At 42.6% G+C, this 12,982-nt stretch overlaps 1 protein-coding gene across 1 annotated transcript in view; it reads right to left on the bottom strand.

The window, feature by feature from the left end:
• The window catches only part of MTUS1 (microtubule associated scaffold protein 1), a 116,782-nt gene extending 105,815 nt beyond the window's left edge, over nt 1-10,967 (bottom strand). The window contains exon 1 of the mRNA XM_041479812.1: nt 10,886-10,967. The gene's annotated coding sequence lies outside the window, so the exon portion shown is untranslated. The remainder of the gene's footprint in view (nt 1-10,885) is intronic.
• Between the last annotated feature and the right edge of the window lie 2,015 nt (nt 10,968-12,982).

Genomic DNA, 12,982 nt, shown 5'->3' with positions numbered 1-12,982 from the left:
GAATACTGCATTTTTAAATGTTTTTGGGGTTAGGTGTTTTTTTTTTTTTTTGGGGGGGGGCAGGGGTGGCTAGGGGGGGCAGGGGGGTGAGACCATCATTGCAGGAAGTTCAGGGAAGGAGCCAGTCCACCACTTTGCAACTGTGTTGTAAGTCACTTTCTGCTACCTGCAGACCATGATTAGTCCTGGAGATTGAGAAATTTAATTCTCTACAGCATCTAACTGTATTCACATTTGACAACCACAAGCATACTTTTATATGAAGCCATTGGTGGGCAACACAAAACCACCATCAACCAGACATCAAGAACACACTGCAACTGATTTTTTTTTCCTAGAAACCTCTTCCCCCGCATTTTTTTAAGAACAAAATTCTAGGCTGCCCCTCCACGGGAAGCTTGCATTCTCTATGATTATAAATAAGTAAGCAGTTTTTAACAGCAGCTTTATTCTGACACCAATCAGATAAAAACATGCACTAAATATAACTTACATAGATACTATGGAATGACCTCTACAGAACCAGACATCTTCTACCAATGATATGCACCCCACTCCAGATTAGAGAACAGAAATATTGATCTCAAGGTTTGCCACACAGTTTCTACATGGCCTTCAATAAGAAAGCAAAACAACTGGAAACATCTGAAAGCCTGTGATGGAGTGACCTTGTAGAACACAAAGCTCTCCTGCTTATTTTACACTGAAAATAGCCCATTGCAGGGGAAAAAACCACCCCCACCACACAGGCTTACTATATTTAGGTGACACCTTACCAACAGGGTAACCCCTAGGAGAGTAAAGGCTGGAGGCATGCCCACATGCCAAGCTACACCACTGAAGTGTCAAATGTTCTGCTGGGAGAGCTGCTCTAACCACTGCAGTTTCTTACTTTCACTCTTCTCAGTTTTGAGTACATTACAGTAGTTCCTTTCAAGGCTCCACGGTGCTTATTTTGTCTAAAAAGTGCATTTTTTACAAATGTGTGTTTGTGACTACAGCTGTTGTAGAGTAAGGCTTACACACCAGCACAACAGTGCTGTGACCTGTGTGAGGCCAGCAGTTCAGCTTACTGCAATAAAGATAGCTGGGCACCAAGGGGAAGAATTACAGTCCTGATTGCCACTAGGCTGGGACAGGTGGAAAAAGCCGAATGCTGAAAAACATCCAGAGACCCCAACTAACACGGCATGCACCACCACCTCGTGCTTGAAGCACCGGCCAACAGTCATCTGGGCAAGCAGGGAAGCTACTGGTCCAATACAACAACAACAAAAGACATGCTCAATACTTTTCTTGTTGAAGTAATAGCCAAAGCTGCAATACATCTTTCAGTAGAGGCAGCTTTTAGCAAGACTTCAGAAGGTCTAATGATACAGCCTCTGCATGTTGGAAACTGAAGACAACTCCTATTCAATTATCACCTTGCAATTAAAGTATTAAATGAACTACCAGCTCAAGCTGGCTGAAATTTGGAGCCAGACTTAAACTAACTTCTTCAGTGTTGAGATGCAGCTTGATTAAAACAGAGAAGCATGAATAAATTATATCAAATAAAACTATTACGAAACCTATGAGAAATCTATAACACAGAAGACTGACTTTATGGTATTTGACTTTGGAGCCCACTTGCTGAGCAGTAGGACACTTTATTACACAAAATCTATGGCACACAAACCAAAACAAGTTCAGGGCAAGGAAAGAAAGGTAAAGATGAGTCCTAACCACACACAGAAACTTCTCAGATATCTTGATCTGTGTGCTTGTGCAATAAAGTAGAAGCAAGCTTTTACCACAAGCAGTGTACATAACAAAGTGGATGTCCAAAAGCATATCCAATCTCATGAGAAAACTGCCAAGCTCACAAGGTTTGTATTATCTGCTATTACAATATCAAGGATCTACAGAGCACAAAGAACCCTTAGGTGAAGCAGTGGTCTGCACAGCTCCAAATGAGAAGCTATTCATTACACGAGAGCAGAGCAAGAACATTCATTCTGTTACTACAGATTCAAGCACACAAAAGTAGGTGACCTTCCCAGCCGCTTGGCAAGCCTCTGCCGTCCTTCCAGGCAGATACTGAGAGTGCAAACACCTAAAGGCATCCAACTGCCCAAGGCCACTAACCTATGCAGATTGCAGAACCAGCCTTCATTATCTCCTGGCATCAAGGTTCTGGCTGATTATAATAATGTGTCAAGAGACAACACCCAGACAGTTCAGTTTCATAACACTCAACTACAACAATTCCTCAACAGGCCCCGTGAATTGTTTATGACAATGAAACAAAGCAGAGGAAACACAGATCACTACAGGGAACATCCGTAGTTCTGAGATGCTTCTATACTGAGACACAAATAAGGATGCAAACAGAGCAAACTATCCAAGGAATTCCTCTCATTCAGGGAAAGCTTGCAAAGGAACAACTCCAGCAATCCACCTGTAGATGCAAAAACTTTCATTACCTAAAACTCAGCAACAAATAAAATTACTCATACAAAATCAAAAGAAGCATCAAAAAAAGTACACGGTAAGTAAGTAATCTACTATGTGATACAAAAATAATTCTCAGACAATTCTGGCAACAAATTCACTAAATCAAGTCACATGTTATAACATATATGAACTATGAATCATACCAACAGATTTTATTCCAGCACCTCTGGGCTGCTGATGGCAGCTGCTGTTAACAGAGACCTGAAAAGGATGAAATTTCACAGACAATAAAAACAGTTCATGTTCCTTCCACACTTCTTGAAAGATAAAGGATTAAGAATGAAGTTCCATAAGTCTGGTTTGTAACACTAAATGAGGAGCAAATAAAGCATACAAAATAACATTCTCTTTGGTGGAAGTCTGCAGTAGACTTCAGCTCCTGCAGACTTACACCTGAAGTATTACTGAGATGATATAGCACCATATAAGCTGCCCACTTAAAAGTATCTGGTAGAGAACACACCTGAAACAGGGAGTTGTTCAGATAGTACTAACAGAAAGAAACACCAAATTTCTGCAAATTTTTGTAGATACCTTCTAGATATCTACAATGTAATAAAACAGTCAAGTCAGCACCAAGGGCGTCTTGCAGAGGTGAAACTGGCAGACAAGCCATCCAATTAGGTAAGATTGCAACAGTGAAACAGCAATCAATAGGCTTCCCAAGATTAGATAGTAGTCAGCCACAGAGTAATGGTTTAAAAACCTCGACGACTGATGGAGAACAGCAATAACCAGTGCACCCATCAGATGAGAGCGCACTGCAAGAGACAGAGCCTGCTTACACTGCCAAGAACTGCTAGGCCAGTACATCCAGAAATGGTCTGCATCACAGGCATCAACCAGCAGCATCAAAGGTGAGCTGTCCTGCAACTCAACACAGACACAGTGGAGGCAGCATCAGTGCTTCACATGCTTAGACAGCATCAACAAAGAAGCCACATGGCCATTAAGAGCTTCAGCCAGGAGTCAGAAATAATCACATACATGGCAGAACTGAAAAGATAAATGTCCAAAAGGTGGAAAGGAACAGTTCAATACAAGCATTCGTTTTCTTCTTTTTTTTTTTTCCTCCTCAAATGAATAAGCAGAAAGAAGTGGCGAGTCAAAAAGAGACATACAATAATTCAGTAATTGTTTGAACACCAGCACATTTGCAAAACTAAAAGATGTCAATCCTCTTAGAGGAAATCACAAAGTCCACATGCCATGATGGACAAAGCACCATCTAGTTTCAGCTAACGCTTTTACAGAAAAAACCTCAAACCAAAACGACAAAAAAGGAGAAAAGGATCACCTGCAGCAAACTGCACTGAGCCTTACATACAGAACCTGTACATGGCATCAAAGACAACAGAGGAGGCTTTCTCCAGCACCCTAAGTACAGTTGTCCAATCTCTACAGAAAATTTTCTAATGAGCCAGGCTAGATGTCTGTGCTGAAAAACAGTATGAGAAGACAGTTTCAGTGCTGATTTCAGAGAGGAGCTAAACAAGCCACTCTTTCAGTACAAAATGTTGAGAACAATGTATACTCCCGGGAATTAAGATAGATGATCACTAATAGAAGTTAGTTTTTACATTCCACAAAGTGACAACTCTAATACTGCATACACCTTGCTGCAAGAATTAGTTCTTCAAACAACCCATCCTTTCAACCTAGTGGGTTTATTTAAGCTTTAATGTGTTGTCAGCTCCTTCACCAACCAACGTAAGCTTTCAGACAAATGTCGGCAGCAAATCAAGGTGCAAGTTTGCTTTTTATTACATTTAGTTCTCCAGTTTCTGGGAAAGTTATACACTGATCTAATGATGGGACTGTATTTTCTGAAAACTGTGATGTTTAAGTTTGCTAACCTCAAAGAACACAATTTAAGTATGAGCAAAACCAATGCAAATCTGCAGAAGGTTTAACAAATGTTTAAATAAAGCCAGGTAATGAAGATTTTAGGGAAGTTCATGCTTCGCAACAAGTAAAACTCCATCAATAGAATACCAGAAGAGTTTAATCTCCATAGTGTCATCACTATGACACTATGTCATCTCCAGAGTGACATCATTGCAGATGACATGACAGTCCAAAAAGCACTGCCTGTGGCAAAGTGGAGTATTAAAAGCCTCTCAAATCCAAACTTCAAGTTATTCTTCAGGGTTTTTTTTCCCAAAAGAACATCACAAAGATTCAAGAGGACAGCATACTGACACTATTAAAGTTTTATGTTGCTTTGTAAGTTAAATGGTGAATTAATATTGATATAAATAATCCTAATATTGGGATGCATGCTGCATATTTGTTTTCTGTATCAACCAGTATCTCCCAAAATGAACACCTACACAGCTTATTTCCAAATATTCATGATGAATGACCTTGCCATAAGCTGTCTTTTTAATTGAGCAACTTAAAGGCCAAGATAGACACAAGCAAACTACCCGTTTGAAATATAGCCACTACAGAGAAGTGACATTAAGTAACACAGAATTAAAGACATCAAAAGTAATAAAATAAGCAGGAGAAGAAAATAAACAAAGCAACTCAGAGTGAAAAATAGATTCAATTTTGACAATTTCCAATCAAACAATCCCTTATATGCCTCTAAAACTGGACACCCAGTTTAAAAGTAACAACAGCTGTGTATTGTTGCTTTTGCTCCACAGAGTGGAAGTTGTACTGACCACTGCAGAGCACAGGTTACTAGAACTCCAGAACTTTTAAATAAAGCTTGCAAAGCCAAACTTCTAGTTTTACACACTGTATATATGCCACTTTTCTACAGAATAATTTTTATCAAGCTATTACTTCTATTCACTAAGCAGTCTTCCAATTATTCACCATTTACCAATATACCACTAAAAATAGTCAAATTTCATGCTAACTTCACCCAGAAAATTTGGAGATTTTTTTCCCCCCTCAAACTAAAAGCAATGCTAAGGACATCTGACACATCAAAACTTCATACAACTGGATGAAATGACAGGCTCACAGGGGAGCATGTGAGAATTTCTTACAGCAAGAGGCAGCATTCAGAAAACGGCAGAACTATAATCTTCTTGCAACTCAGAGCTGCAATAAAGAGCTATGGTCCTGCTCAAGGGCAGAATCATCTGATCAGCATCATTTCAGAGGCAAGGGCCATCAACAGTTCACTTTAGATCAATTTCCTTGAAGGCCTCAGTGTTTCATCTGAAAGAGTTCAGTACCAAAAGCAGGTACAATTGCCAACTAACTTCTATAACACTTGCCTATAATCCTGTAAATGGCTCACCATCCATCCTAGTTCAAGTTATTTCTTTCCTTAAACAAAGTTATTTGCTAGATTACCCAAAACAGGTTACAGAACCTCCAGCTACAGATTTGCAAGACTCAGCTGCACATTGCAATGTCTGACCTGATCTAGCACAGGCTGTAGTCCTACTTGTTTGGAGGTTGGAAGAAGGTATTTCCCAGGCAAACTGTAATTCTGTAAATTAGAACACCTTTTAAAGAAAAATACAAACCTGAGGAAAATATTATGAAAGTACTTCCTGACTTCCCTTTTAAAGTCACATCACTGGTACTTCAAATACGTCTAATAATAATAGCAAAAAAAAAAAAACAAAAAACATTTCGCTGCCACTAAAGCATTTGAATCAGATTTAAGAACAAGCAACTCAGATCTGCCCAAGAACTGATGATTCTTGTAGACTATGCATTAACAGGATGTGCACTGTGCATAAGCCAGCACAGCAGCATCTTCCATTTATATCTCCAATTTATAAATGGTGTCCCACCATGGTCTTGAAACAGTCCAGTGATCTTACCTTTAGCATCCTCAGGTAAGAGTAATCATATTTGACTCACTAGAAGCATACAGGTAAAGCACCAAGTAAAATAAGAAAGGCAGATCCATGTTAATTGTGAGAATGGGCACACAAACCATAGTTAATGGACAACTCATAGTCTTTCTTGTTTAACAGCAGTTTATTCATCAGCTCATAGTCTTTACCACAGTGCCCTCTGACTACCCAAAGGCATACAGATCCTTAGTTCCCAAACTCTCCTGAAATGATGGTGCAGCGAAATCCTCCTATATTTAAATTCTTCAGTCAAGATTATTCAGTCTGCTGCAATCCAGCACTAGAGACATGACAAGGCAGCAGCCTCAGCTACAACTCCAACAGGGGATGAATGGAGGCAAAATGCCATCTCTAACACTTGCAGCACCAACTACTCACCCTCATCCAAGAGTAGAGTCACACTCTTTCAGGAGCCCAGTGATGTTAATAATTTCTTTTTTGGCCAGTCGCATACGTTTACAGCTGATCTCAGAAAGACAAAAGGAGCACCATTTCACAGATCACTCCATCCAGACCTCACTGGTGTCAGATAATGCTATCAAACTGAACTAACAAGCCCAGAACACACTATATGGACCTCATACATTGACAGATCAGGGAAAAAACCCATATAATGTATCTACAACGTCTTTTTTATAGTAATGCCAATTCCTTCTTCAGTACTCTGGTTTTGCTTGAAGAAGGCTTGTCCATTTCTTCACTGACATGAACAGAGCAAACACAGCAGGGAAACTGACTCCGGAAGAATGCTTGTCCTATTTCTTCCTGTTAGACACAGTATAGAGAGTACAGAGTAAAAGACATTAGCCATACTAGGAATACTAGCCACTAGAATGAAGTGCTACACCACACACATTCCAACTGTTTCACCCCACCTCAGGGATTCTGCCGTACAGCCGATGACCACTGTTACTCTGAGCACACAGACAACTCTGTATGCACACTCACAGGGGTCTGCACTAGAACTAGCTCATCAAAACCCACTGTGGGTTACAATATCTCAACTCCCAGTACCTTGACTGCACTAGTTTAATTTCCCTGCATAATTACCATATTGCAATATTTAAGTCCACATTTTTATTAAATGCAAAAATAGGCTAGTTTTAATTTTTAAAAAATAGTTATCTAAGATTGCAAAAGAAAAAAAATGGTGAAATGTTTAAGTACTTGAAGATTGCGGAGAACACACTGGAAACTTAGCCAAATTGGAAGGGCTCAAATAAATTCTATGGCAAAGCCAAACAAAATGACAGACATTAAGGGAACCATCTAAAGTGGAATGACAACAGACACTGGGGAGTCAATACAAGTGGGCAATTCACAGATCACATCAAAGTCATCCACTAAGAGCAGCTTCAGTTTTTCTTGATGCAAAAACTAAACAGAATAGTAACTAAAGCAGTCTGAGTTAAGTTAATGTAAAAGGATTAATGCAATTCACTCAAGGGAAGAAGTCCATGAAATAAAACTGAAGTTAATAGAGGTGCTAAGGATGGGAAAAAGGAAATTTCCCACTGACATAACTTTTTGGCACTGAAAAAGCCCACTCATGTAGAAAACTACGACTCAGAATTAACATAATATTTTTACTTGGAGGACACAAAATTATCAACTAGCACTGACTTTTTTATCAGGTAATAAAGCATACCTATGCATAGCATACTCTGTGGAATCATCTTCACAACAGAGAAAATATGAAAGGAGAAAACCATTTTTCCCATGCCTCCATCAGAGCAACTACTGAGGCTAAAAACAACTTCGTACGTAAATCAGGAAAAGCAAAAAACTCCACAGTGCAAGCACTCCCTTAAAAAGAAGTAGGCTGTTATCATCCTCACTTTAATGTTTGCATAGAGCAAACTGTACAACAGCACAAACACTGAAGAAGCCTTAATTCTTGCAATCAAATAAAGCAGAATAAAGAGCATTAACTTTTCCATCTTTAACTCCAAACTACTCCATAGAATGTGCATTTCACAAACTCACCAGGTAATCCTCTAAATTAAAGGGATAAAGGCAACTAAAAATGCTTGATTTTCCAAATTAAACTGTAAATCAGGATACTTCATGAAACTGAATGAATAGAACAAAATTACTTGAACAGAAATAGGGACATAGGGCAGGCAATCACTTCAGCAGCTTCTGTTGAATCACGCATACCACACGTGGCACTTCTGATCACATAATCTGATCTCATCATCAAACAATCAAACTACAACAGTGGTGCACTTTCACATCTTGTATGAATATGTAATATGCCATAGTTCTATACAAAACATATACATTTATACATGTACATGGCACACATATGTGTAAAAAAACATAAGTGCATCTTTATTTCTGTAGATAAAAAAAATCAGTCCCACACTATCAGCTGGCTAATCTGCATTCCACAGTTCCTATTACAAATCTTAGCAATTATTTTGCTAGATTGTTGAGACCATTAGCTACCCGACATGTTAAATCTCAGCTCAATAGTAAATCCTAGAAGATTAATAAAAAAAAAAAAAAGCCTCCTTAGAGTTGACATTTTTGTACAAGATTCTTGGCTCTGCCTAAAAAAGAAACCCACTTCTAACATATGTGGTTGAAGACAAAAGTTTGAAACCCCAAAATGCAAGAGTTAGAAACAGAAGCTCCAAATGCATTTAGTGTCAGTCATTACTCTGTCAAATGTTGACTTTTTCAAGGCCTTGACACTGCACTTCTGCAGTCAGTCAGTTCTCAGATATTGATTTCAGATGTAAGTAAAACACATGAGAATAAGGAACAATTATGCATCAGGCAGTAAGGCTTCCTATTTACTGAATCACAACTGCTCAAAAATATCATGAAACCAAATTAAGGGGTTAGCTACTAAAAATTTAACATTTGTTCAAATATTTTCAAGTTATGGAATCTTTACATACAGAATCATACTTACTGTGAATGCAAAATCACATTAGGTAAAGTTTTAGTATCAGATTTACCAGATTATGATCACTGTTTCAGCTACAGTTCCGAAGCAGACTGATCTCAGCCAGAAGTCAAAGATTTGCAATATTTTAAAAGTGACTATATGAATTTTTAGCAGAGCCTTGTTACCACACGTACAATTACTCCATAAAAACAGAGCTCAAATGCAATCCATTGCTCACCCATGATAATTAGCACTAGGAGAACTAAGTTAACCCCAGTGGCTGGTGTGCAGTCACGCGAGCCAGCCGCTACAATGCTGCTCTGCAGTTCCACCAGAGCACGGTGCTTGTCACGAGGAATAAACAATTTTTAATACCAATCTTATTTAGCAATCCAGAGAGGGAGATCCATCACATTAGTTATCACCATGCACTCTGAAAATCTTAGTGATATAAGCGATGATAATGACTTTAGAGAGACGTGTAACTGTGTACCAAATTGATTCAGAAAAAAAGAAGAAAGAAATTGATTACCCATTAATATATATTCAACAGCACAGGTATCATCCAATTTGTCAGACTTAGTGTCAACAATATTTTACATTATAGCTACTCTAAGACCTTACAATGCATAGGCAGTGACCAGTAATGATTTCTTTTACCTAAGTGAAAGTCATTCATCTGCCAGTGTGAGACTTCATCTTTCAGATAATCCCCCGGTGTGGGGTTTAACCAGCTGGACTGTCCATCACATCACAAGCATAAAGCAAACAAATAATAAAACCAAAGTACAGGCTTAGACCGCATGGCAGAACACCACATACATACCCTAACCAGAAGGGGATGCTCAGTTCTCTGCTTGGATCATGCAGTAGAAAAACAGAGGCAGGGTGTTTTCACGGGGTTGTTTTCTGGGCATTTCTTTGTTTTGTTTTATTTTAAATATATGCACTCTCTTGCCTTGGAACAATGGTATCAAGTTAAAGCTCAATGTCCTTTTCAAACTCTAGCTCGTCTCTCCTTGCCAACCTTGCATGGTATAAATAGCAGCAAGCAGAGGAGCGAGCATTAAAAATACTCCTTTAAAAACCTCAGGAGTGTTCGTGCTTGTAGTGCAGGACCAAAGCACTCCGGGTGCACGAGAGCGAGCTGTAGCACATTTTACACATATCAAACACGGTGTCAGTGTTCCTCTAGATACGGAAAAAAAAAAAAAAAAAAAAAAAAAAAAAAAAAAAAAAAAGCTGCCACAGCAATATACAATTTCCGTATCTCTCAATATCGAAAACTCCAAACACACAACCTGGGCCGGCCGAAGCTGTGACCCCTCAGCCCAGGGGCAAGGCCCCTCGGGGCGAGCCCCGCTGCAGCCGCACCTGCGCTGCGCCCCGAGGCCGCGGCTCAGCCTCACCTCGCCGGGGCCGCGGGAACGCGGCGGGCGGCAATTGCCAAAGAGCACAGAAGGAAAGTAGGCTGGAGCAGGACGGAACGGCGGCAGTGACCCGCTTCTCCCGGGAAGCCGCAGCCGCGCTCCTCTCCCGTGCCCCGTTATCCGGCCACCCCGGGAAGCCCTCGCTGAGAGAGCGAGGAGAAAAAGAAAAGGAAGAGAAGAAAGGGGAGCATTCACACTTCTGTAAAAGACAGTAAGTCAGCACTTACGGCGACACGCACACACTGCCCCTCACTTGTAGATCGGCGCCGCTGCAGAAAACTGCGCCGCGGCCGCTCTCGCCGCCGGCACCGCCCCCCCTCCGCCCCCGCCGAGGCCCCGGCAGCGCCGCGCCCGCACCAGCCCGCCCGCTCCTCGCCAGCGCCGCCGGCTTGCCGTTCGCGGCTGTCCCGCCCCGGACTGCGCCCCTTCAGCAGCCCCGCGCCCTCTCCGGGCCGTCCGGTGCGAGGCGCCGCCACCGTGTTCCGGGCGCACCTGCCCCGCAGCTGCTCCCCTCACCTGGCGCTGGCCGGGCGGCGGGGCCGGGCCGGCCCTGGGCGGTGCGTTTGTCGGCGGGGGGGCCCGGCCGGGCGGTGAGAGAGGCGCAGGTAGCCGAGCGGGGGAACTGGGTCAGCGGCTAAAAATACCGCACGGGATGGAGGAGGATCCGGCCGCTTCCCCGGTTGCCGCGGCTGGATCCTCCTGAGGGCTGTCGGCGGGACCGGGGTGGTGCGGGTCTTGGCGGATAGTGGGCCCTGGCCGAGCCGGGGCAGGCAGTGACCTTGCTCCAGCCGGGCAAAGTGCGCTGGTTCAAACTCACAACCGACGGCGACAAAACCTGCCTGGTCTCGTTTCAGTTCCTAAACCGCGTGTGGCTTCACGGCCGGCGCGCGGGGTGAGAAGCCGTGGGATGCCCCGGTGCTGGAGAGCCGGGCTAAATCACCCGCCCGGGGCAGCGCCTGGGCCGGCCGGGCCGCATTCCCGCGGCAGGGCCCTGCCCCCGGCGTGCCGCGCTGCCATCCCTGCCGCCCCGGGCTGCTGCGGGAGGCGGCAGGCTCGCTCGCGTGCCCACTGCTGCCGACCCGACTGCGGGAGAGTGGAAAAGAAGTTTATTCCTGCGAAGTTCCTGCAACATACTGCGATGCCCAGGGAGGCGGTGGAGTCGTCGCTCCTGGAGATGCTTAAGAGGCGTCTGGATCCGGTGCCTGGTGATGGGGTTTACTGGTTACAATGGCAGTGCTGGGTTGACAGTTGGACTTGATCTTAAAGGTCTCTTCCAGACTCGAAGATTCTGTGAAGTCAACTGAGAGCTACCTTAGCAAAACAGTGTGTAACAACACTAGGGCAATGTCTATGTTACAACAAGAAGTCTCAGGAGGTTCAGGCATAATTTTCTTGATGGCCTAAGCTGTGCAATGACAGTCTTGGGCTAAGCTTGTGTTTATGCAGAGTGATTTATAATGCAAACCAGACAGAAAGTGTGTGAGTTTAGTGACTGACCACAACTTCAGACTCTGCCATAACTCTTTTTAGCATTCTGTCCATGGTATTATTTGCTACCACTTCTTAGGGCTCAGCATCCTGGATTTCAGTGGTAGTAGAGCCAGCACTTCCCTCCAGGATCTGTCCACTCGGATTTCGGTGGAGAAGGTTCATATTTTGTTTGTCTCCCTGACCCAGTGGAGTAGCTGCTGGGGATTTGGCAGTAAAGTTGTGTCTTCACAGTGGTGGCATTACCCGTAATGTAAGGCAGAGAGGAAAAATCTTTTACTCATCATTGCAAAGCCCTAAGAAGTAAATTATGCCTATGTGATTTCTGGGGAAGAGAAGCTTCCAAATGCCAGCAAGGTTGGAGACGCTTACCTGGCATGTCTGGTGCATGAGGGCACAGCTGCCTTCAGGCTCCCTGTGTGCCAATGTAGGAGTCTGTATCCAGGACAGATTTGGTGACTCCACAGGAAATGCTTTCTTGACATCAAGCTAGTTCCCTGACCTTCCTCTCTGCCCTCCTCTACTATATACAGTTGCTGGCTATTTATATATGTGATGAATATGATTCAGAATTAAACATGCCAGGAAGACACTGCTTCTTTCAACCTAATAATTAGAATAGGAATACAGCATGATTGCTTTGTTTCATCACCACATGAAAGGGAGCTATTTATTGTGGTTGGCTTAGTAGTAACAAACAAAATATTTTATTCCCATCCATGAAAAGCAATCTTGTGTGTCTTTATGGGCTTCATCCAAAGCATGCTGGAGTCAGTACTATTATGTATGGGTTTTCAGTTAGCACGTGATTGCAAATCTAGTAAGCTGGATCAGAG

Source organism: Pyrgilauda ruficollis, unplaced genomic scaffold (assembly GCF_017590135.1).
Source record: "Pyrgilauda ruficollis isolate IOZ18807 unplaced genomic scaffold, ASM1759013v1 scaffold5, whole genome shotgun sequence".
Classification (NCBI taxonomy): Eukaryota; Metazoa; Chordata; class Aves; order Passeriformes; family Passeridae; genus Pyrgilauda; species Pyrgilauda ruficollis.
The sequence above is the reverse complement of the archived record's forward strand: the minus strand, read 5'-3'. Positions and strand labels throughout refer to the sequence as shown.